The sequence below is a fragment of the Mustelus asterias genome, chromosome 4, assembly GCF_964213995.1.
Source record: "Mustelus asterias chromosome 4, sMusAst1.hap1.1, whole genome shotgun sequence".
Classification (NCBI taxonomy): Eukaryota; Metazoa; Chordata; class Chondrichthyes; order Carcharhiniformes; family Triakidae; genus Mustelus; species Mustelus asterias.
In genome coordinates, this window is record NC_135804.1 from 98,983,072 (window position 1) to 99,006,009 (window position 22,938).

Sequence of the window (22,938 nt, forward strand, 5' to 3'; positions counted from 1 at the left end):
GCGACTCTGCGCTGTCGTGTGTCATGAAGGCTGCTTTGGAGAACGCTCACCCGAAGATCAGAGGCCGAATGCCCGTGACTGCTGAAGTGCTCCCCCACAGGAAGAGAACAGTCTTGCCTGGCGATTGTTGAGCAGTGTTCATTCATCCGTTGTCGTAGCATCTGCATGGTTTCCCCAATGCACCATGCCTCGGGACATCCTTTCCTGCAGCGTATCAGGTAGACAACGTTGGCCAAGTTGCAAGAGTAGGTACCGTGTACCTGGTAGATGATGTTCTCATGTGAGATGATGGCATCCATGTCGATGATCCGGCACGTCTTGCAGAGGTTGCTGTGGCAGGGTTGTGTGGTATCGTGGTCACTGTTCTCCTGAAGGCTGAGTAGTTTGCTGCGGACAATGATCTGTTTGAGGTTGTACAGTTGTTTGAAGGCAAGAAATGGGGGTGTGGGGATGGCCATGGCGAGATGTTCATCTTCATCAATGACATGTTGCAGGCTCCGGAGAAGATGCCGTAGCTTCTCTGCTCCGGGGAAGTACTGGACGACGAAGGGTACTCTATCCACCGTGTCCCGTGTTTGTCTTCTGAGGAGGTCGGTGCGGTTTTTCGCTGTGGCGCGTCGGAACTGTCGATGAGTCGAGCGCCATATCCTGTTCTGATGAGGGCATCTTTCAGCATCTGGAGGTGTCTGTTGCGATCCTCCTCATCTGAGCAGATCCTGTGTATACGGAGGGCTTGTCCATAAGGGATGGCTTCTTTAACATGTTTAGGGTGGAAGCTGGAAAGTGGAGCATCGTGAGGTTATCCGTGGGTTTGCGGTACAGTGAGGTGCTGAGGTGACCGTCCTTAATGGAGATGCGTGTGTCCAAGAATGCATCTAATTCCGGAGAGTAGTCCATGGTGAGTCTTATGGTGAGATGGAACTTGTTAATGTCATCATATAGTTGTTTCAGTGATTGTTCACCGTGAGTCCAAAGGAAGAAAATGTCATCGATGTATCTAGTGTATAGCATCGGTTGAAGGTCCTGTGCGGTGAAGAAGTCTTGTTCGAACCTGTGAATGAAGATGTTGGCATATTGAGGTGCAAATTTGGCCGTTCCGTGTGTCTGGATGAAGAACTGGTTGTTGAAGGTGAAGACATTGTGGTCCAGGATGAAGCCGATGAGTTGTAAAATTGCATCTGGAAACTGGCAGTTGTCGGCGTCGAGTACTGAGGCTGTTGCAGTAATGCCATCATCGTGGGGGATGCTGGTGTAGAGTGCTGAGACGTCTATTGTGACGAGGAGTGCTCCTGGTTCAACTGCTCCACGCGTGTTGAGTTTCTGTAGGAAGTCCGTAGTGTCGCGACAAAAGCTGGGGGCTTTTTGTACAATGGGTTTCAGGGTGCCCTCGACATAGACAAAGAGGTTCTCGCACAGGGTCCCATTGCCCGATATGATGGGACGGCCGGGTGTGTTTGCCTTGTGTATCTTCGGGAGGCAGTAGAGATCTCCAACGCGGGGAGTACGTGGGATGAGAGCACGGAGGGTGCTCTGAAGGTCCGGATCAAAGGTCTTGATCAGAGTGTTGAGTTGACGGGTGTGTTCTTTGGTCGGATCTGTGGGTAACTGTCTGTAGTGTTCCTCGTTGTTCAGTTGTCGGTACACTTCTTTGCAGTAATCCGTTCTGTTCAGTATGACGATGGCCCCTCCTTTGTCTGCTGGTTTGATGACAAGGTTGCGGTTGGTCTTGAGAGCGTGGATGGCATTGCGTTGTGCTTACATCAACAAGCTCCATCCCACCATAAGACTCACCATGGACTACTCTCTGGAATCGGTTGCATTCTTGGACACACGCATCTCCATTAAGGACGGTCACCTCAGCACCTCACTGTACCGCAAACCCACGGATAACCTCACGATGCTCCACTTCTCCAGCTTCCACCCTAAACACGTTAAAGAAGCCATCCCCTACGGACAAGCCCTCCGTATACACAGGATCTGCTCAGATGAGGAGGATCGCAACAGACACCTCCAGATGCTGAAAGATGCCCTCATAAGAACAGGATATGGCGCTCGACTCATCGACAGTTCCGACGCGCCACAGTGAAAAACCGCACCAACCTCCTCAGAAGACAAACACGGGACACGGTGGACAGAGTACCCTTCGTCGTCCAGTACTTCCCCGGAGCGGAGAAGCTACGGCATCTCCTCCGGAGCCTTCAACATGTCATTGATGAAGACGAACATCTTGCCAAGGCCATCCCCACACCCTCACTTCTTGCCTTCAAACAACTGCACAACCTCAAACAGACCATTGTCCGCAGCAAACTACCCAGCCTTCAGGAGAACAGTGACCACAACACCACACAACCCTGCCACAGCAACCTCTGCAAGACGTGCCGGATCATCGACACGGATGCCATCATCTCACATGAGAACACCATCCACCAGGTACACGGTACCTACTCTTGCAACTCGGCCAACATTTTCTACCTGACACGCTGGAAAGGATGTCCCGAGGCATGGTGCATTGGGGAAACCATGCAGACGCTACGACAACGGATGAATGAACACTGCTCGACAATCACCAGGCAAGACTGTTCTCTTCCTGTGGGGGAGCACTTCAGCGGTCACGGGCATTCGGCCTCTGATCTTCGGGTGAGCGTTCTCCAAGGCAGCCTTCATGACACACGACAGCGCAGAGTCGCTGAGCAGAAACTGATAACCAAGTTCCGCACACATGAGGACAGCCTCAACCGGGATCTTGGGTTCATGTCACACTATCGGTAACCCCCACAGCTTGCCTGGACCTGCAGAATCGCACTGGCTGTCCTGTCTGGAGACAATATACATTTCTTTAACCTGTGCCTAATGCTCTCTCCACTTACATTGTCTGTATCTTTATGACTTGATTAGCTGTAAAGATTCACATTCTAATCAGTATTCTGTAACTTGAGTTTGTGTCTCTGTATGCCTTGCTTATGAGCAGATATTCACTCCATCTGACGAAGGAGCAGCGCTCCGAAAGCTAATGGCATTTGCTACCAAATAAACCTGTTGGACTTTAACCTGGTGTTGTTGAAACTCTTACTGTGTTTACCCCAGTCCAACGCCGGCATCTCCACATCATGTTTATCACAAGCACATCATGGCTGCTATGTGTACCATCCGCAAGATGCACTGCAGCAACTTGCCAAGGCTTCTTTGACAGTACCTATCAAATCTATTACCTCTACTGTTCTGAAGGACAAGGTGCATGAAAACACCACCACCTGCAACTTTCTCTCCAGCTCACACTATCCTGACTTGGAACTATATTGGCATTTATTTATCATCACTTGGTTAACGTCCTGAAATGCACTACCTAACAACACTCTGGGATTTAAATGGTATGGACTGAAGTGGATCAAGAATGTGGCCACCACCATCTCAAGGGCAATTAATGTTAGACACAATATGCTGGCCTGACTAGCAATATTTACATCCCATGAACAAATTTAAAAAAAAGAAAATATATTTCCTTGAGTCTGGTTCTTTCGGCAGACACCTTAATTTATATCTACTGTTTATTAACTCCTCTGCCTCTGGAAACTATTTCTCCTTATTCACCTTATCAAACCGATTCAAGATTTTGAACACTTCCTACATATCTCCTGTGTGTTAATTCATTCCAAAGCCATTTTGCTGAAGTAGGAAACCAAACACCAGTCTTGTATTTTAATTCTAGATTTAATTACATAATTCAATATTACACATGTCTGCCTTCTCCCTAACAAACATCCAGAGTTCCTGAAATCTATCTTTATAATTCTCTTTTAATAATAATACAGTTAATCAATAAAATGAATGAATGATCAGGGGTTACAACCCCTAGTGGGGGGCACTGTAACTAAAACAGAAGTGTTCAAGGAAACTTAACTAACTAAATCAAAATATCATTCCCGAGGGTATGATGCACAGCAGCCCCGGTGGTGCCCACTGGTTGTGGAAGGCTTTAAACAATCAAATAGACAAGGCGGGTAGGTGGAGCTGAGTCCACAAAAAGATCAGCCATGATCTTATTGAATAGCGGAGCAGGCTCGAGAGGCCAGATGGCCTACTCCTGCTCCTAGTTCTTATGTTCTACGGGGATGACAGCCCTGAGTACGGCACTGTAACAAAAGGCAACTTACAAAATCAAACTAAAATGTCTAACTAAAGACATGCTGGTTAGGTGCATTGGCTATGCCAAATTCTCCCTCAGTGTACCCGAACAGGCACCAGAGGGTGGCGACTAGGGATTTTCACAGTAACTTCATTGCAGTGTTAACGTAATGTGACACTGATAAATAAACTTTTTAATTAAAATGTCATTCCCGGGGTTGGGGTTGGGGGGGGGGGCTGATGAATCACTCCAGCCCCATGGAGCCCACTAATCATGGAAGGCCTTAACCATACCGGTGGATAAGTCTATCTTTCTATACTCTTTTTAAACAAGTCTCTCTTTATATGTGCTCAAGGTACTTCTAGTCAATGCCCTCCACCTGTACATGCTTAACCTTAATAATACAATTAACGTACCGTTAACAGTTACCTCTCTTTTATTTCAATAAAAGCTTTAAACAAACAATATTCCAAAAAAATTGAAAAGATAAAAAGATATTTTTCATTAGCTATATACCACATCATAAGACATCCCTCCTCTAAGATTTCTGATAGTCTCTTTGTGCAAGCATTCTTTTTTGTAAAGCAATCCAACAGTTGATGACTTGCACTGTCCCATTTCATCGAGATTTGTTTATTCTCTCACATCTCCTTTAAATGAACAAGATTACTTCCTAATATTATTTCAGTCACTTTTTGTCGCATGTACGTAATCCCACAGGTAACAACTGCCTATAGAGCATTCAATGGGCAAATTAGAACTCTGTATAGAATTTCCCCAACGGTATTTGATAAGCAAAACCCCATGTCTATTGTTTTTTGAGAGTGAAAGCACTTTTAACCACCTTTTTTCATTTTCTTAGACAGAATTAGGGGAAGAGGGTGGTGGGGGATGGAACCTGAGCTCACGAGGGAAGCCAGCTTCTGAGCTCCAGCAGTGCTATTGCGCATGTGCCCCAACCTCCCAGTATACTGAGAGAACTCCTGCCGACCCATGAACATTGGGACCCTCCACCCCCCTCTCCGGCTGATCTCCCTCGCCCTCCTGCAGAGTTCTCTCCCTTCCACCCCAACCACCATTCCAGCAGAGTTCCTTCCACCCCTGCCAACCACACCCCACCCCTGCAGAGTTCCCCCCTTCCCTCCCCGATTGCAACCCCTTCTGCAAAGATCCCTTCCTCCCACCCTGATTGCCAACTTGGCAGAGTTTCTCTCCCCTTTGCCCCCCACCCCTACCAATCGCCACCCTGGCAGAATTCCCTTCCTCCCCCCATTATAGCTCCACCCCACAGGCTCTGCCCCCCTCTCACTCAGGCCCCATCCCCTTGGAGCTGTCCCTAGCAGTTATGGTGCCCAGTGGGCAATGCCAGGGTGCCAGTTGGCACTGCCCCATGGACACTGCCCGGCCCTGCCCCGACCACCCGAAGGCTTATGGTCTCGCTGGTGGAGACCATACGTGATTCTCACAGGGGAGGAACTTAACTGGTGAGGTGGTTATGGTAAGTGAGCCCAGACAATAGTGTCTGGGACTTGTTAATGACGTGTGAACCATGTCATTAATATTTACATCAGCTTGCCAGATTTGCGGACAAAAAAGGGCCAGTGTGATCGGGGGAGACGAAAACTGGGCATGTTTCTGAATTTTTGCCTCCTGCCCAATCTTACTACCTTGCCTCACCGAAAGTCGGCAGGACGAGGTTGTAAGATCATGCTCTTAGTTTCCCAGGCCAAGGGACAACATTTTCTACTTTCACCCACAAAATTAATATAAAACCAGCTGTACTTGAATACACATTAGGAATTCTGACACCAGAAGTGTCACTAAAAAGCATTAATTCCTTGTCCTTTAGCTTCCCCAAGGCAGGAAACTTGAGTATGCATTTCTCCGTGTTTATTTCTTAAATGCTTTATTTGCTCTCAAAACATCTACAATTGTAACGTGCTTCATTATAGTACTTTATTCCAACACTGACATCTGGTTTCATTTGAGTGTATAGCCAATTCAATTGTCAAATCAATTTCCCTTACTGCTCTGTTTCTTTTTCAGATGCAAAAGCATTTTTCTGCGATGACTTAGCATGGTTTATTGGGGTATGGAGTAACATTTTCTAGATAAGATTCAAGGTTACTCTCAAACAATTCTGCTTAATGTCTAAGCCTATATACTTAAAGGTCTCTAAAGTCTGACTTTCAGACTTAAATTTCCCTTTAATCTTACTTATAACAAATTGCTTAAATGTCACAGAACCTCTTTATCGAAAATAATCAACATGAATTATAAAAATGCCTGAGAATTTCCCTTTGTGGTACCAGTAGAAAATTACTGAAATTGTTTTTAGTTGAGTACAATGTACTTCCAGCAAGACAGACCTAGCCAAGATATAACCTACTCTTAATGCATCATTCGATCTACAAACACATTTGTTCAACTTACATTCTCATGAATATGTGGTGATTTCTAAGAAAAATGATCTAACATTGTTTTTTCTGTCATTGGGGGTTCAATTTAACATGATATCCAAGATTTTCTTTGAAACCTGAACCATTCATCTCATTTTCCATTTCAAATGCTCCATCTGGATTGACATTTTTCATACATATCCATTTATGAGATAAGACCCTACCTGGTGTTTCAGAGTAGACATCAAATGCCTTCCAACAATCCAACTCTTTTTGTTTTGCCCCTCTTATTCATTTGCTTTTAATTTTTTTAAGTAGCCACCAAAACTTCCCATTCTTAGAGGCTTCTAGCTCTAATAGTTCCAAAATTGTTTTGTAGTCCTTGTTGTATTGTCTAATCTAGTCAAACTATGGTGTCTACTTGCACTTCTATGTCTTTCTGGAATATTACTACAGGATTTCTCCTTCCCACGATCAGAAGTTCTATCGCTGTTACACAATCATTTCTTTGTGAGTCACTCCCAGATCACTACAACAAACACACACTGTTTTGATTTGATTTGATTTATCATTGTCACATGTATTAGCATGCAGTAAAAAGTATTGTTTCTTGCGTGCTATACAGACAAAACATATCGTTCAAAGAGAAGGAAAAAAGAGAGTGCAAAATGTAGTGTTACAGTCATAGCTAGGGTGTAGAAAAAGATCAACTTAATGCAAGGTAAGTCCATTCAAAAGTCTGATGGCAGCAGGAAAGAAGCTGTTTTTGAGTTGGTTGGTTCGTGACCTCAGACTTTTGTATTTTTTTCCTGATGGAAGAAGGTGGAAGAGAGAATGTCCAGGGTGTGTGGTATCCTTGATTATGCTGGCTGCTTTGCCAAGGCAGTGGGAAGTGAGGACAGAGTCAATAGATGGGAGGCTGGTTTGCGTGATGGATTGGGATACATTCACGACCTTTTGTAGCTTCTTGTGGTTCTAGGGCAGAGCAGGAGCCATACCAAGCTGTGATACAACCAGAAAGAATGCTTTCCATGGTGTAAAAGTTGGTGAGAGTCGTAGCTGACATGCCAAATTTCCTTAGTCTTCTGAGAAAGTAGAGGTGTTGGTGGGCTTTCTTAACTATAGTGTCAGTATGGGGGGACCAGGACAGGTTGTTGGTTATCTGGACACCTAAAAACTTAAAGCTCTCAACCCTTTCTACTTCACCCCTGTTGATGTAGATAGGGGCATTTTCTCCTCTGTGCTTCCTGAAGTCGCTGACAATCTCTTTCATTTTGTTGACATTGAGGGAGAAATTATTGTCACCGCATTAGTTCACCAGATTCTCTATCTCATTCCTGTACTCCATCTCATCATTGTTTGAGATCTGTCCCACTACAGTGGTGTCATCAGCAAACTTGAAAATCCAATTGGAGCGGAATTTGGCCACACAATCATAGGTGTATAAGGAGTACAGTAGGAGGCTGAGAACACAGCCTTGTGGGGCTCCGGTGTTGAGGATGATCATGGAGAAGGTGTTGTTGCCTATCCTTACTGATTGTGGTCTGTGGGTTAGGAAGTTCAGGATCTAGTCGCAGAGAGAGGAGCCGAGGCCCAGGCCACGGAGTTTGAAGATGAGTTTTGTGGGAATAATGGTGTTGAAGGTTGAGCTGTAGTCAATAAATAGGAATCTGACATAGGTGTCTTTGTTATCTAGGTGTTCCAGAGTTGAGTGCAGGGCCAGGGAGATGGCTTCTGCTGTGGACCTGTTGCGGCGATAGGCAAGCTGTAGTGGATCCAGGTGGTTTGGGAGGCCGGAATTGATTTGTGCCATGACTAGCCTTTCAAAGCACTTTATAATGATGGATGTCAGAGCCACCGGACAATAGTCATTAAGGCACGCTGCTTGGTTTTTCTTAGGTACCGGGATGATGGTCATTTTCTTATAGCAAAAAGGCACCTCAGATTGTTGTAAAGAGAGGTTGAAGATTCTGCGAATACCCCCGCCAGCTGCTCCGCGCAGGATCTGAGTGCTCATCTGGGTACCCCATTCGGGCCAGTCACTTTCCATGGGTTGACCTTCGAGAAAGCTGCTTTGACATCTGCAATGGTGACCCCAGATACAGGTTCATCCAGGGGTTCCAGGACGAAGGGCATGCTCTCGCTGATCTCTTGCTCAAAATGGGCGTAGAATGCATTGAGCTCATCAGCTCATTGTCTGTATAGCGCGCAAGAAACAATACTTTTCACTGTATACTAATACATGTGACAATAACTGACTCACTTAGTGCTGGGGGCATGGATGGGGCAGAGTTTGTAAGGAGCATCCAGGAGGGCTTCCTGAAACAGTATGTAGATAGTCCAACTAGGGAAGGGGCCATACTGGACCTGGTATTGGGAAATGAGCCCAGCCAGGTGGTCGATGTTTCAGTAAGGGAGCAGTTCGGGAACAGTGACCACAATTCAGTAAGCTTTAAGGTACTGATGGATAAAGATAAGTATAGTCCTCAAGTTAAGGTGCTAAATTGGGGGAAGGCTAATTACAACCATATTAGGCTGGAACTGAAGAATGTAGATTGGGGGCAGATGTTTGAGGGCAAATCAACATCTGGCATGTGGGAGGCTTTCAAGTGTAAGTTGATAGGGATTCAGGACCGACACATTCCTGTAAGGATAAAGGATAAGTATGGCAAGTTTTGGGAACCTTGGATAACGAGAGATATTGTGAGCCTAGTCAAAGAGAAAAAGGAAGCATTTGTCAAAGATAGGAGGCTGGGAACACACAAAGCAAGTGTGAAATACAAGGAAAGTAGAAAGAAACTTAAGCAAGGAATAAGAAGAGCTAAAAGGGGTCATGAAAAAGCATTGGCCAGCAGGATTAAGGAAAATCCCAAGGCTTTTTATACATATATAAAGAGCAAGAGGGTAGCCAGGGAGAGGGTTGGCCCACTCAAAGACAAGGGAGGAAATCTATGTGTGGAGCCAGAGAAAATGGGCGAGGTATTAAATGAGTACTTTGTGTCAGTATTCACCAAAGAGAAGGACTTGGTGGATGATGAGTCTGGGAAAGGATGTGTAGACAGTTTGAGTCATGTTGAGATCAAAAAGGAGGAGGTATTGGGGTTCTTGAGAAACATCAAGGTAGACAAGTCTCCAGGGCCTGATGGGATATACCCCAGAATACTGAGAGAGGCAAGAGAGGAAATTGCTGGGGCCTTGAGAGAAATCTTTGTATCCTCACTGGCTACAGGGGAGGTAAACACAGTAAGAAGTTTAACAACACCAGGTTAAAGTCCAACAGGTTTATTTGGTAGCAAAATATCTAGAGGATTCTAGATCCCAGAGGATTGGAGAATAGTCAGTGTTGTTCCTTTGTTTAAGAAGGGTAGCAGGAATAATCCAGATAATTACAGGCCGGTGAGCCTTACATCAGTGGTAGGGAAATTATTGGAGAGGATTCTTCGAGACAGGATTTATTCCCACTTGGAAATAAGTGGACGTATTAGTGAGAGGCAACATGGCTTTGTGAAGGGAGGTCATGTCTCATGAACTTGATCGAATTTTTCGAGGAAGTGACGAAGATGATTGATGAGGGCAGGGCAGTGGATGTTGTCTACATGGACTTCAGTAAGGTCTTTGACAAGGTCCCCCACTGCAGACTGGTGCAGAAGGTGAAGTCGCATGGGATCAGAGGTGAGCTGGCAAGGTGGATACAAAACTGGCTCGGTCAAAGAAGACAGAGGGTAGCAGTGGAAGGGTGCGTTTCTGAATGGGGGGCTGTGACAAGTGGTGTTCCTCAGGGATCAGTGCTGGGACCTTTGCTGTTTGTAATATATATAAATGATTTGGAGGAAAATGTAACTGGATTGATTAGTAAGTTTGCGGACAACACAAAGGTTGGTGGATTTGCGAATAGCGATGAGGACCATCAGTGGATACAGCGGGATATAGATCAGTTGGAGACTTGGGCGGAGAGATGGCAGATGGAGTTTAATCCGGACAAATGTGAGGTAATGCATTTTGGAAGGTCTAATACAGATAGTAAATATATAGTGAATGGCAGAACCCTTAGGAGTATTGATAGGCAAAGGGCTCTGGGTGTACAGGTACACCCAGAGCCCTTTGAAAGTGGCAATGCAGGTGGACAAGGTAGTCAAGAAGGCATACAGCATGCTTGCCTTCATCGGCCGGGGTATTGAGTTTAAAAATTAGCAAGTCATGTTGCTGCTTTATAGAACCTTAGTTAGGCCGCACTTGGAATATAGTGTTCAATTCTGTTTGCCACACTACCAGAAGGATGTGGAGGCTTTGGAGAGGGTACAGAAAAGATTTACCAGGATGTTGCCTGGTATGGAGAGCATTAGCTATGAGGAGAGGTTGGAAAAACTTGGTTTGTTCTCACTGGAGTGACGGAGGTTGAGGGGAGACCTGATAGAAGTCTACAAGATTATGAGAGGCATGGACAGAGTGGATAGTCAGAAGCATTTTCCCAGGGTGGAAGAGTGAGTTACTAGGGAGCATTGGTTTAAGGTGTGAGGGGCAAGTTTTAAAAGAGATGCATGAGGCTGATTTTTTACACAGAGATAGTGGAAGCGGATACGGTAGTGACTTTTAAGGGGCGTCTTGACAAGTACATGAATGAGATGGGAATAGAGGGATGTGGTCCCCGGAAGCGTAGGGGGTTTTAGTTAAGTCGGGCAGCATGGTCGGTGCAGGCTTGGAGGGCCGAAGGGCCTGTTCCTTGCTGTAATTTTCTTTATTCTTTGTTCTTTGTAATAATAAATCAAATCAGGAGGATTTTTCATTTGTAACAAAAATGGAGAGCAAATTGTCTAACTTTAAAACAGTTTGCTTTATTTCTCACAGATTCTTATTACTTGATGCCAATAACATTTCTTTAACATCTGGTTTGAAATATTTGGTTGCCAAGAGGATGCAATAAAGTTTTGGTTACGTAAACTGCAGACTTTCCCAAAATAATTGTTTCATCATGTTCCATGTCCAGTTTCATTTGTGCCTTTTTCAGGGATGTTTTGCACAGTAGCAGGGGTAACTCACTAGAGAACATCAGCATTAATAAAGTGGCTTTCTCCAGCTATTTTGCTTGGAATCACCATGCTCTTCATGTGGTGTTATCCTTGTAACTAAAACAAGTGGAACCTCACTCAGATTCTCACTACTGAGTGAAAAGAAATAACATTTAACCAATCTTCTAAAGACTTTCAAGGTGAAACCACTATCTAACACTGCACAGTTAATGACTCAGTACCAGAGTAAAGCTTCTTGGGATTAGTACAATTCCCTCAGATAGATAATTGCCATCAGTTTCAACTTCAGAATCGGTGTCATGCATCACTTTGAAAACCCTGCTGTTCTGCTATGGACTACTTTTGAGTACTGTTTGAGAACCAATGACATAGCAGAACATCATTCCTGGTTCGACCTAAGAATTTGAGTTAGAATCCAAACATCAAAGGTAATCACCACTTAATTGGTACCCGAGCCACACACCAATTGACATAGAGTGGTGTAGGAAGAAGGGCTTTCAATGCATGGAGTACTGACATCAGTATAGAGGTGAGAGTGAGCTATCTTGTTTTGAGTTTTTCCATTGGGATGGAACTGGTGCCCCAGCCAATTGTATAAACAAGGCTGTGGACAGGATTTTAAACAATGGGGAGAGAAGGGTTTGGGCAAAACGAGATTTAGATATCTAAAGAGAAAAGTCAAGGCATCAGAACAGTATAGGGATATGGGGAAATACGAGCAGAGTGGGACAGGAAGGGACAGAGAACCTGTACATCAGCAAATAAGGTCATTGCAGGAATTAGAAATTTAAAAATGGAAATAAAAGTCCTTTATCTGAACATTCAAAACATATGCAGTAAGGTAACTAGTGTCACAAATAGAGGTAAATGATTTAGATGTAATCACCATTACAGAAACACTGGGATTTTCTGGACCGCTGCAATGGGTTTTCTGGTGGCAGAGGTGGTTCGCCATTGGCTGCTGGTGGGATCTTCCGTTCCCACTGAAGCCTATGGCATTTTGTCTGGCTCACCCACCCCGCTGTCAGGAAACCCGTTGCAGGGGGTCGCCTTCAGAGGGACTGACAATCCCACTGGTAGGAAGGGCTGGAAAATCCCACCCATGCTCACAATGTGATCAAGGTTGGGAAATAAATATCCTAATTTTAAGCAATGGATTAGTAAAGGAGAAGCATTAGCTCTCATAGTGTAAGATGAAGTAAATGCATCTTTTATGGACATTAATACAATAGGTGGAATATGGAAAAAACTGGCTGAAATACGGACAAACTTAAAATGCTGTGTTTCAAAACACATGGACTTAAAATGTCTGCAAACAGGACATCGGCAGACAAAGAGATACACAGCCTTATCAAATCCATCTAACAGTTGCTTGAGCAGGCAAAGGGCGATGAGTCATGGCAAAACTAGACTGCTAATTATGCAAAAACCGGCCCTGCTAGACCTGGCTAACAATGGATTACAACATCTATGGATTATAGACTCCAAGTTGCCTGCCAAATCCAACAGGTTTGGGCCCAGACTGTGTCTTACAAAACCATCTCGATGCGAAAGCGATCAACACCTCCTGAGGACCATTTTGCACCTCATCAGCTCCAAGTACTCATCAAAATTCAACCGACCATTGGGAGAAGCCTGCCGGAATTTCAAAGGCTGTGTCTTTTTAAAATTTGATAAAGACAAAGGATAAAAGACTCTTTTTGCCAGAGCACACGGCTTGTTCACTTCTCCACAACTACAGCCAGGGACTCTTCTCCAAACAGAACAAACCAACTTTGGCTGAGCCGCAGCCTTATTCCTCAACGGCTCCAACAGCTGAAAAGACTCTTAAAATTACTCTTCAACCACCAAAGAAAGAAATTCAACAAGTATGTACCAGTAAAGATCCAGGATACAAGAAACTGCATTTTTGGACACAACCCCAGACTGAAGACCTGGGTAGCACAGCAAAGATTTTTATACCTACCTGACCACACGACCAAGGTGCGTGTTCCTTGAAGGCAAGATGGCCCTGACCTTTTCTTAAAGACAGTATTGCCTCTTTGACCCCAGGAGTGAAAAGTAAAGTAAATTTAAAGTTTATTTATTAGTCACAAATAAGGCTTACATTAACAATGCAACGAATTACTGTGAAATTCCCCTAGTTGCCACACTCCGGCACCTGTTCGGGTCAATGCACCTAACCAGCACATCTTTAGACTGTGGGAGGAAGCCAGAGCACATGGAGGAAACTCACGCAGACATGGGGAGAATGTGCAGACTCAACACAGACAGTGACCCAAGCCAGGAATCAAACCCAGGTCCCTGGTGCTGTGAGGCAGCAGTGCTAACCATTGTGCCACTGTGCCACCCCTGCCACTGTGCTGCCCCTGGTGGTGGGTACAATCTACAGTGGTGGTGAGTAGAATTTGCAGTCTCCAGAAATCCCCAATTAGCCAACTGTCGAGGAAGGGTGGTTGGGAATTGTATAAAATTATGTAAACCTAAAAATATCCGTTGTGTCGTTGTCTCTTCCTTCCATAGCATATTAACTGGTTATGTGCGCATGTTGACACATCTGGTTAACTTCATTCCTTCCTGAATAAAATTTGGCTCTTTGTGTCACCCACTCGTCTCTCTTTTCATTCTAGTGGATCACAGAGCTAGAGCATAATTCCGAAGTCTAGAGCCGTAGGGGTTCGGGCGCCTCGGAAACACTCACTCAAGCTGGTTCACTGGCAGGAATAAACAGTGGCTCACTTTCTCTCTCTCCTGCGAAGTCGTCCCAGTGTGACACTTCTGCCGTTTCCTCCATCTGCAGGAGAGACATACACATCCAAGAGTGGTAGCAGAGACCACCACGTGTGGAGTAAAAGACCCCCTACAATAGTAAAGTATGAGTATGAACATCAGTGAGAAAGAATCTGGCCTCGGAAGATCATGAAGTTGAAAATCAATATAGGTAGAAATTAGCAAGAATCAGAAAACACTTTTTACAGCCTTCTTACCCTATCCTTTCACTTTCAAAGACTGGTGTATAAACATCACAAAGTATCTCTGTCCCTGCATCTCCCCCTCAAAAATACACTATTTAGTTTATATTGCCTCTCATCACTCTTCTGACCAGTGGTAGTGTAGCCTCTTTAAGGGGTGATCCTTTGTGGACCACATGACTGGACTGGAGCCAATGGAACATGAGCGCTCGAACCTAGACCAATCGGAAGTAAAGGCAAGTATTCCCAGGGCAGAGGGCTTTAGTTGGAGGCAGGGAAATGTTAGGAATAGACCTGGATAGTTTTACTGTTAAACACCTTGTTGTGTATAGTTCTTCTTATCAATTTAGTTAGTTAGTCATTTAGTCCTTTAGTTAGTTATTTGCCACCTTAAGTCGCCTCGAGTTATTACACAACTCAAGATGTATCATTTCATGTTTCTTACTGAGTGTTTGTTCATTTCACCTTGCTAATTGTTACTAAAATGTTACTATCCTCATTGTTTATCACATTTCCAAGTTTCATGTCATCTACAAGCTTTGAAATTGGGGCCTGTATATTCAAATCTAGGTCAATACATCAGAAAGAGCAGTGGTGTCAATATTGACAGCTGGAAATGCCACTGTATATTTGATTTGATTTATTATTGTCACATGTATTAGTATACAGTGAAAAGTATTGTTTCTTGTGTGCTATACAGGCAAAGCACACCGTACATAGGGAAGGAAAGGAAAGAGTGCAGAATGTAGTGTTACAATCATAGCTAGGGTGCAGAGAAAGATCAACTTAATGCAAGGTAGGTCCATTCAAAAGACTGATGGCAACAGGGAAGAAGCTGTTCTTGAGTTGGTTGGTACGTGATCTCAGACTTTTGTATCTTTTTCCTGATGGAAGAAGGTGGAAGAGAGTATGTCCGGGGTGCGTGGGATCCTTGATTATGCTGGCTGCTCTTCTGAGGCAGCGGGAAGTGTAGACAATGTCAATAGATGGGAGGCTGGTTTGAGTGATGGACTGGGCTTCATTCATGATCCTTTGTAGTTTCTTGCGATCTTGGACAGAGAATGAGCTATACCAAGCTGTGATACAACCAGAAAGAATGCTTTCTATGGTGCACCCGTAAAAGTTGGTGAGAGTTATAGCGGACATGCCAAATTTCCTTAGTCTCCTGAGAAAGTAGAGGCGTTGGTGGGCTACAGCGTCCGCATGGAGGGACCAGGAAAAGTTGTTGGTGATCTGGACACCTAGAAACTTGAAACTCTTGACCATTTCTACTTCGTCACTATTGATGTAGACAGGGGCATGTCCACCACTGCGCTTCCTGAAGTTGATGACTATCTTCTTCATTTTGTTGACATTGAGGGAGAGATTTATTGTTGTTGCACCAGTTTACTAGATTTTCTATGTCTTTCCTATACTATGTCTCGTCACTGTTTGAGATCTGACCTACAATGGTGGTGTCATCAGCAAACTTAAATCGAGTTGGAAGGGAATTTGGCTACAGTCAAATAGGTGTAGAAGGAGTATAGTAAGGGGCTGAGGACACAGCCTTGTGGAGCATTGGTGTTGAGGATGATCGTGTAGATGTTGTTGCCTATCCTTACTGACTGCGGTCTGTGGGTTAGGAAGTCTAGGATCTACTTGCAGAGAGAGGAGCTGGGGCCTAGGCCATGAAATTTGGAGATGAGTCTTGGAGGAATAATGGTGTTAAAGGCTGAATTGTAGTCTATGAATAGAACATAAGAACAAGTGAATATAAGAACTAGGAGCAGGAGTCGGCCATCTGGCCTCTCGAGCCTGCTCTGCCATTCAATAAGATCATGGCTGATCTTTTCATGGACTCAGCTCCACTTACCCGCCCGCTCACCATAACCCTTAATTCCTTTACTGTTCAAATAATCTACTATCATTGCCTTAAAACATTCAAAGAGATAGCCTCAACTGCTTCACTGGGTAGGGAATTCCACAGATTCACAACCCTTTGAGTGAAGAAGATTTGCCTCAACTCAGTCCTAAATCTGCTCCCTCTTATTTTGAGGCTCTGCCCCTCAGTTCTAGTTTCACCCACCAATGGAAACAACCTCCCTTTTTCTATCTTATCTATTCCCTTCATAATCTTATCTTTTTCTATAAGATCCCATCTCGTTCTTCTCAATTCCAACGAGCATACTCCCAGTCTACTTAGTCTCTCCTCATAAGCTAACACTCTCAGCTCCGGAATCAACCTAATGAATCTCCTCTGCACCCCCTCCAGTGCCAGTATATCTTTTCTCAAGTAAGGAGACCAAAACTGTACACAGTATTCCAGATGTGGCCTCACCAGCACCTTATAGAGCTGCACCATATCCTCCATCCCTCTAGCAATGAAGGACAAAATTCCATTTGCCTTCTTAATTACCTGCTGCACCTGTAAGCCAACCTTTTGTGATTCATGCACAAGGACACCCAGGTCCCTCTGCAGAGCAGCATGCTGCAATCTTTTACTGTTTAAATAATAGTCAATTTTGCTGTTATTCCTACCAAAATGGATGACCTCACATTTGCCAACATTATACTCCATCTGCCAGACCTTGCCCAATCAATTAAACCATCTTTATTTCTTTGCAGACACTCAGTGTCCTCTGCAAACTTTGCTCTACCGCTCATCTTAGTGTCATTTGCAAACTTTGACACACTACACTCGGTCCCTAACTCCAAATCATCTATGTAAACTGTAAACAATTGCGGTCCCAACACTGATCCCTGAGGCACACTACTAGTCACTGATCGCCAACCAGAAAACATCCATTTACCCCCACTCTTTGCTTTCTGTTAGTTAACCAATCCTCTGTCCGTGCTGATACATTATCTGTAACACTGTGCACCTTTATCTTATGTAGAATTCTTTGATGTGGCACCTTGCCTTCTGGAGATCCAGATACACCACACCCACAAGGGAATGGTCCCTTGACTTTGGGCAGGATTTTATGATTTCTGGATGAGCAAGGCCATAAAATCCTGCCATTAGTGCACTAGCCTTACCAACATGCTACTATTTCATCAAAGAATCCAGTCAGGTTAGTCAAACACAATTGGCCTTTAACCCATCTTTGCTAATTTTATTTAATAGCCTTAAACTTTTCCAAGTGTCAAATTATCATTGTCCCAGATATTGTCTCCAGAAGTCACCTGTTGCTTGCACATCTCACCCTGCAGTGCGCAACAGTAAATTTACGTAACAGGAATGAAGCATCAATGAAGAAAAGGACAATGGCAAGGTTAGGTGTTGCTGATTTTTAATTCGATATCGATGACACAGAAGAAGAGACTTTAGAAATAGAGACTAAGGGCCCTATTTTACCATTTTGATTCTAGTGCTGGGTGGACTTGAAACTGGGAGTATTTCAGATCTGACTTTTAGACCCGTTCTCAAGCACCCCCATATGCGCTCTGTCTGAAAAAATATCAGCGAGTCCGAATCGTGCTGCACACACCTGTGTGCGGGACTTAACGTGCCCGAAACCCTGCAGCTCTGATCGGCGCCTCCAATTGCGCATGCGCACAAAAAAAAGATAGAATGCGGCTCCCCTGCCACATCCCTGCTGATAATGTCTCTCCCTGGCCCCCACAATCATTTTCCCCTTCCCCCCCAACATTACTGACCCACTTATCCCCTCACCTCCCCTGCCACCCAGACCGATCGCGGGTCCCTACCCCCATTCCCCCCATTGATCTCAGGCAGAGTGGCAGCGGACCCCCTTCCCCCTCACTGATCTCAAGGCAGAATGCAGAGGACCCCCCCTTTTCCACTCACTGATCTCAGGCAGAATGGCAACGGATCGCCCCCCCCTCCCCACACCCACCCCCACACCCACCCCCCACCCCACCGCCACCAATCTCAAGCTTACCTCTTCAATAACTGGAGCGCCCAAATCAAATTTTTGTGGAGCTTGTCTGTTTTGCGCTGATTCTGGATGGGCAAACACAGTGGTAAAGAGGGAAGTGCCGGTAAGGTTGGGCATGCAGCCAAGTGAGTCAATTTGAATGCATGCAAATGCATTTAAATGGCCATCACGTCCCTTTCGGGCGCGACCCCAATCGTGGCCATTTTCGGGCCTTGGTAAAGGGGGAGCCAGCATCAGGGCAGGCACGGATTGCACTACTCACCTCCCGCCCAACTTTACCAAGTTTCCGCGCCCGAAAAGGGGCGCAACGTGATGGTAAAATTGGGCCCTAAGATTTATGTATGTAAATTTACTGATGATATCAAACTAGGTGGAAATGTAAGCCGCGAGAAGGGCACAAAGAGACTAAAAATAAATATAGACAAGTTTCCAGAAAATGAGTGGGCAACAAAATAAAAAATAGATTACAATGTGGAGAAGTGTGTAGTTATTCATTTCAGTAGTAAGAATGGAAAACAATATTTTTAAAGAATGGAAAACTTTTCAATATTGACTTTGAGTGAGACTTGAGTGCACTTCTAAGAGGAAAATAATGTTTGCGTGCAGGTACAGCAAGGAATTAGGAAGGCAAATGGCATGTTGGCTTTTATTGCAAGGGGACTGGTGATGAGATCATGTGTGGCGTATATGATCTCATCACAGCACAGCTATGGTCCATTTCTAAAGGGAAATGCAAAACCAGAAAATTTTGGATTAACTCAGCAGCTCTGGCAAAGTCTGTGGAGAGAGAAATAGAATTAACATTTAAAGTTGGTATGATTTGAAAGCTGAATGGGGTGGGAATATGATGGATTACATAGTTACAGATGGGGCGGAGAAGATGTGGCCAAATAGAAGGTCAAGGATAGGTGAGAGTTAAGGATAGATTGACATGGACACAAAGCAAAAGGAGTATCCCTGACTTCTATTCTGCCACAGAATCACATTCTGCAAATGATAGAAGCCAGCCCTTGTTGCAAATCCAAGGTTCTGCCATTTTAACTGTTGTCATTCATGAGAAACAATATGTACTGGTTTTCCCTAACACATAGTGCACTGGTTACTTGCTTGTTGCACCTGAGAAAGCCCACAGTAAAATTCTTGAGATGTCCCTAATAGCAGCTTAATGTTCCTGAGGCATAAAAGTTCAAGGCAGTGGTAATTTTACAGTCACTGGCATTACATGGCCGCTAGCCCAGCAGGATGGCACAGTGGTTAGCACAGCTGCCTCAGTGCCAGGGACCGGGTTTGAAGCTCGCCTTGGGTGACTGTGGAGTATACGCGTTCTCCCAGTCTCTTCACGTGTTTCCTCCAGGTGCTCCCGTTTTCTCCCACAGTCTAAAGATGTGCAGGTTAAGTGGATTGGCCATGTTAAATTACCCTTTCGTGTCCAAAGATGTGCAGATTAGGTGGATTAGCCATGGTAAATATGTGGAGTTGTGGGTATAGGGCAGGGGGAGGGCCTGGGTGGAATGTTTTTTCTGAGAGAGGGTGCAGACTTGATGGGCTGGATGGCCTCTTTCTGCACTGTAGGGATTCTATGGATTCTAAACAGCAAACATTCCTATGTTCAGCTGCAGAAATCAGGAATGAACTGACTGGACACGGACAGTCCCTTCAGTTATTCAACAAAGATATCTCCTTTTCTGTGGACCATGTTGGGTGGTTATTGTCTCTGCAAGCAGATTCCCTCATCTATTGTCTTCTGAGAGATCCAACTGTAGCTTCTCTTGCATGCCAAGGACTCTGCCGCCACTGCTGTTATTGCTGCTGCTCTTCATCCTCCTTCTGTTGCACCTAATACAACAGGTGCAACTGCACACTCCCTTTAATATCCCTACTGCTTATTAAGGATGAGTAATCGCAAGCCAGTTAAAATCATCTTTAAATAATTAAAACTTAACTTTGTGTCCAATTAGTCCAAACCCAACAAGCCCACTGACAGACAAATGTAACCAGCTTAATTGCTCACAAATATTTTCCCAAACAGATTGGATAATGGGCAGGTATTCCAATTCTTCATCTAAAATAACAGTGTAATCAGTAAATTGGTGTGCTTTCTTGTCACAAACTCTCTTGTCTATCTTTGTCGCTCATCGTGTTCATTGCTCATCTGAAATTTTCTCTTGTATTTAAGCTATAAATTTACCACATACACAGCGAGGATGTGGGAAGTTGTCTAAGAATCAAGACTCATCATGTTTGGATTTGTTTCCTACACTGATCATTCCCTGCAATGTGCTGCTTGTGACTGCTGTTTTGTGTTGGGAACCATGGAATCAGCCTCTGTATTGTTACTTAACGGCATGTTTTTTCCCACAGTTTTCCCTCTGTTAGTCCATGCAATGCCACCTGCGCCTTGGCACTCCAGCCCAGAGCCGGGTTTGTGTGGATTCCTTACAATGCTGCCGATCTGTTTACTGAATTCAACTTGTTAAAATCAAGCTTATCCTTAAATCTTTAGTTTATGCTTTCTACTTTCCTGTCTCCGACAACCAAATGAATGCACCACAGGCAAGTCAATTGTGAAAAAGAAATCTATAATGGGCAGCAAATCTGCAAAGTCAGTTTTACATTCAAATGGCATGCTTGCAATCCTAAAAACAGATCTCACTAGTCGGCAGCATGTACAGTACTAACTTCCCTTTACTCTTTGTATTCTCTGCACGTTTAAGAGCTGACAGAGACATGCTGTGGTAAAGCATTCCCTTTATGTAGAATACAAAGTACATCTGCAGGGATTGACAAATGCATGCTCAACACTACCAGTTGGTGACTGAGTCATTGCTATTTAGTAGGGTTGCATGCACAGCAGCTGACACTGAAACATATAGAAGCAATAACAGATGTAAGAAAGTCACTATAAAGAACAATAATAATGAAAAATACAAATAAGAGGCATACATACCAGGTTGAGTAGGACTTATTCCAAATCATCAACACCACCAAGTGAAACTCACTCAGGATCTTAAAATGACTCAAATGTCCCAACCAACGCAGAGCAAAATCCTCCAAGTATAATCAGAGTTTAGAACTTACCTCTTTGCTCAGTAGATGAGAAATACCGAATTTTATAAATGAATCCCAGAGATCCGCCCTCTTTCCTTTTGGCTATGAATGGATTCATGTTTGAGGGTAGACTCACTTGTTGAAACAATGCCAGTCTTCTCATGCAGTACTGAGAGAACATTCCTGTACTAACCCTTTCATTACCACAACCCTGTGAACCAGCTGCTCCCCGTGAGAAGTGTTAAATGAACAGGAAACGAATGGTTCCACTTTCCAAAACAACAATGTGGAAATCAAGGCCCAGGTATTCAATCGCACGTGAAAACAAATATGCAGGAGGGGGAGGGAGTCAAATTGGTGCTGGAAACCAATTGTACTGATATAGATGCATCTCCAAAGCCACATTTGCTGCTTATTGGTTCTGTGCCTGTTTGAGACAGGACAAGAAATCACTAATGGTTACAGAATACCAAGGACGAGGGACTTCAGTTATATAGTGAGACTAGAGAAGTTAGGATTGATCTCCTTAGGGGTAGAACCATAGAAAATTACAGCTCAGAAACAGGCCTTTTGGCCCTTCTTATCTGTGCCGAACCATTTTATGGCTAGTCCCACTGACCTGCACTTGGACCATATCCCTCCACACCCCTCTCATCCATGAACCCGTCCAAGTTTTTCTTAAATGTTAAAAGTGACCCCGCATTTACCACTTTATCCGGCAGCTCATTCCACTCTCCCACCACTCTCTGCGTGAAGAAGCCCCCCCTAATATTCCCTTTAAACTTTTCTCCTTTCACCCTTAACCCATGCCCTCTGCTTTTTTTCTCCCCTAGCCTCAGCGGAAAAAGCCTGCTTGCATTCACTCTATCTATACCCATCAAAATCTTATACACCTCTATCAAATCTCCCCTCAATCTTCTACGCCCCAGGGAATAAAGTCCCAACCGATTCAATCTCTCTCTGTAACTCAGCTTCTCAAGTCCCGGCAACATCCTTGTGAACCTTCTCTGCACTCTTTCAATCTTATTTACATCCTTCCTGTAACTAGGTGACCAAAACTGTACACAATACTCCAAATTCGGCCTCACCAATGCCTTATATAACCTTACCATAACACTCCAACTTTTATACTCGATACTCCGATTTATAAAGGCCAATGTACCAAAGGCACTCTTTACGACCCTATCTACCTGTGACGTCACTTTTAGGGAATTCTGTACCTGTATTCCCAGATCCCTCTGTTCAACTGCACTCTTCAGAGTCCTACCATTTACCCTGTACGTTCTTCTTTGGTTTGTCCCTCCAAAGTGCAATATCTCACACTTGGCCGCGTTAAACTCCACTTGCCATTTTTCAGCCCATTTTTCTAGTTGGTCCAAATCCCTCTGCAAGCTTTGAAAACCTTCCTCACTGTCCACTACACCTCCAATCTTTGTATCATCAGCAAACTTGCTGATCCAATTTACCACATTATCATCCAGATCATTG

At 44.3% G+C, this 22,938-nt stretch overlaps 1 protein-coding gene across 13 annotated transcripts in view; it reads right to left on the minus strand.

Moving 5' to 3' along the window:
- The window catches only part of gdpd2 (glycerophosphodiester phosphodiesterase domain containing 2), a 169,327-nt gene that overhangs the window by 90,163 nt on the left and 56,226 nt on the right, over nt 1–22,938 (minus strand). For 2 of the 13 annotated variants that reach the window (XR_013497651.1, XM_078211453.1), the window contains exon 1: nt 21,350–21,490. The exons of 7 other annotated variants lie outside the window; for them this stretch is intronic. The gene's annotated coding sequence lies outside the window, so the exon portion shown is untranslated. Of the gene's footprint in view, nt 1–6,746; nt 6,988–21,349; nt 21,671–22,938 lie in introns of those variants that run through there. 4 more of the 13 variants (XM_078211462.1, XM_078211458.1, XM_078211464.1 and 1 more) reach the window with 4 other exon arrangements.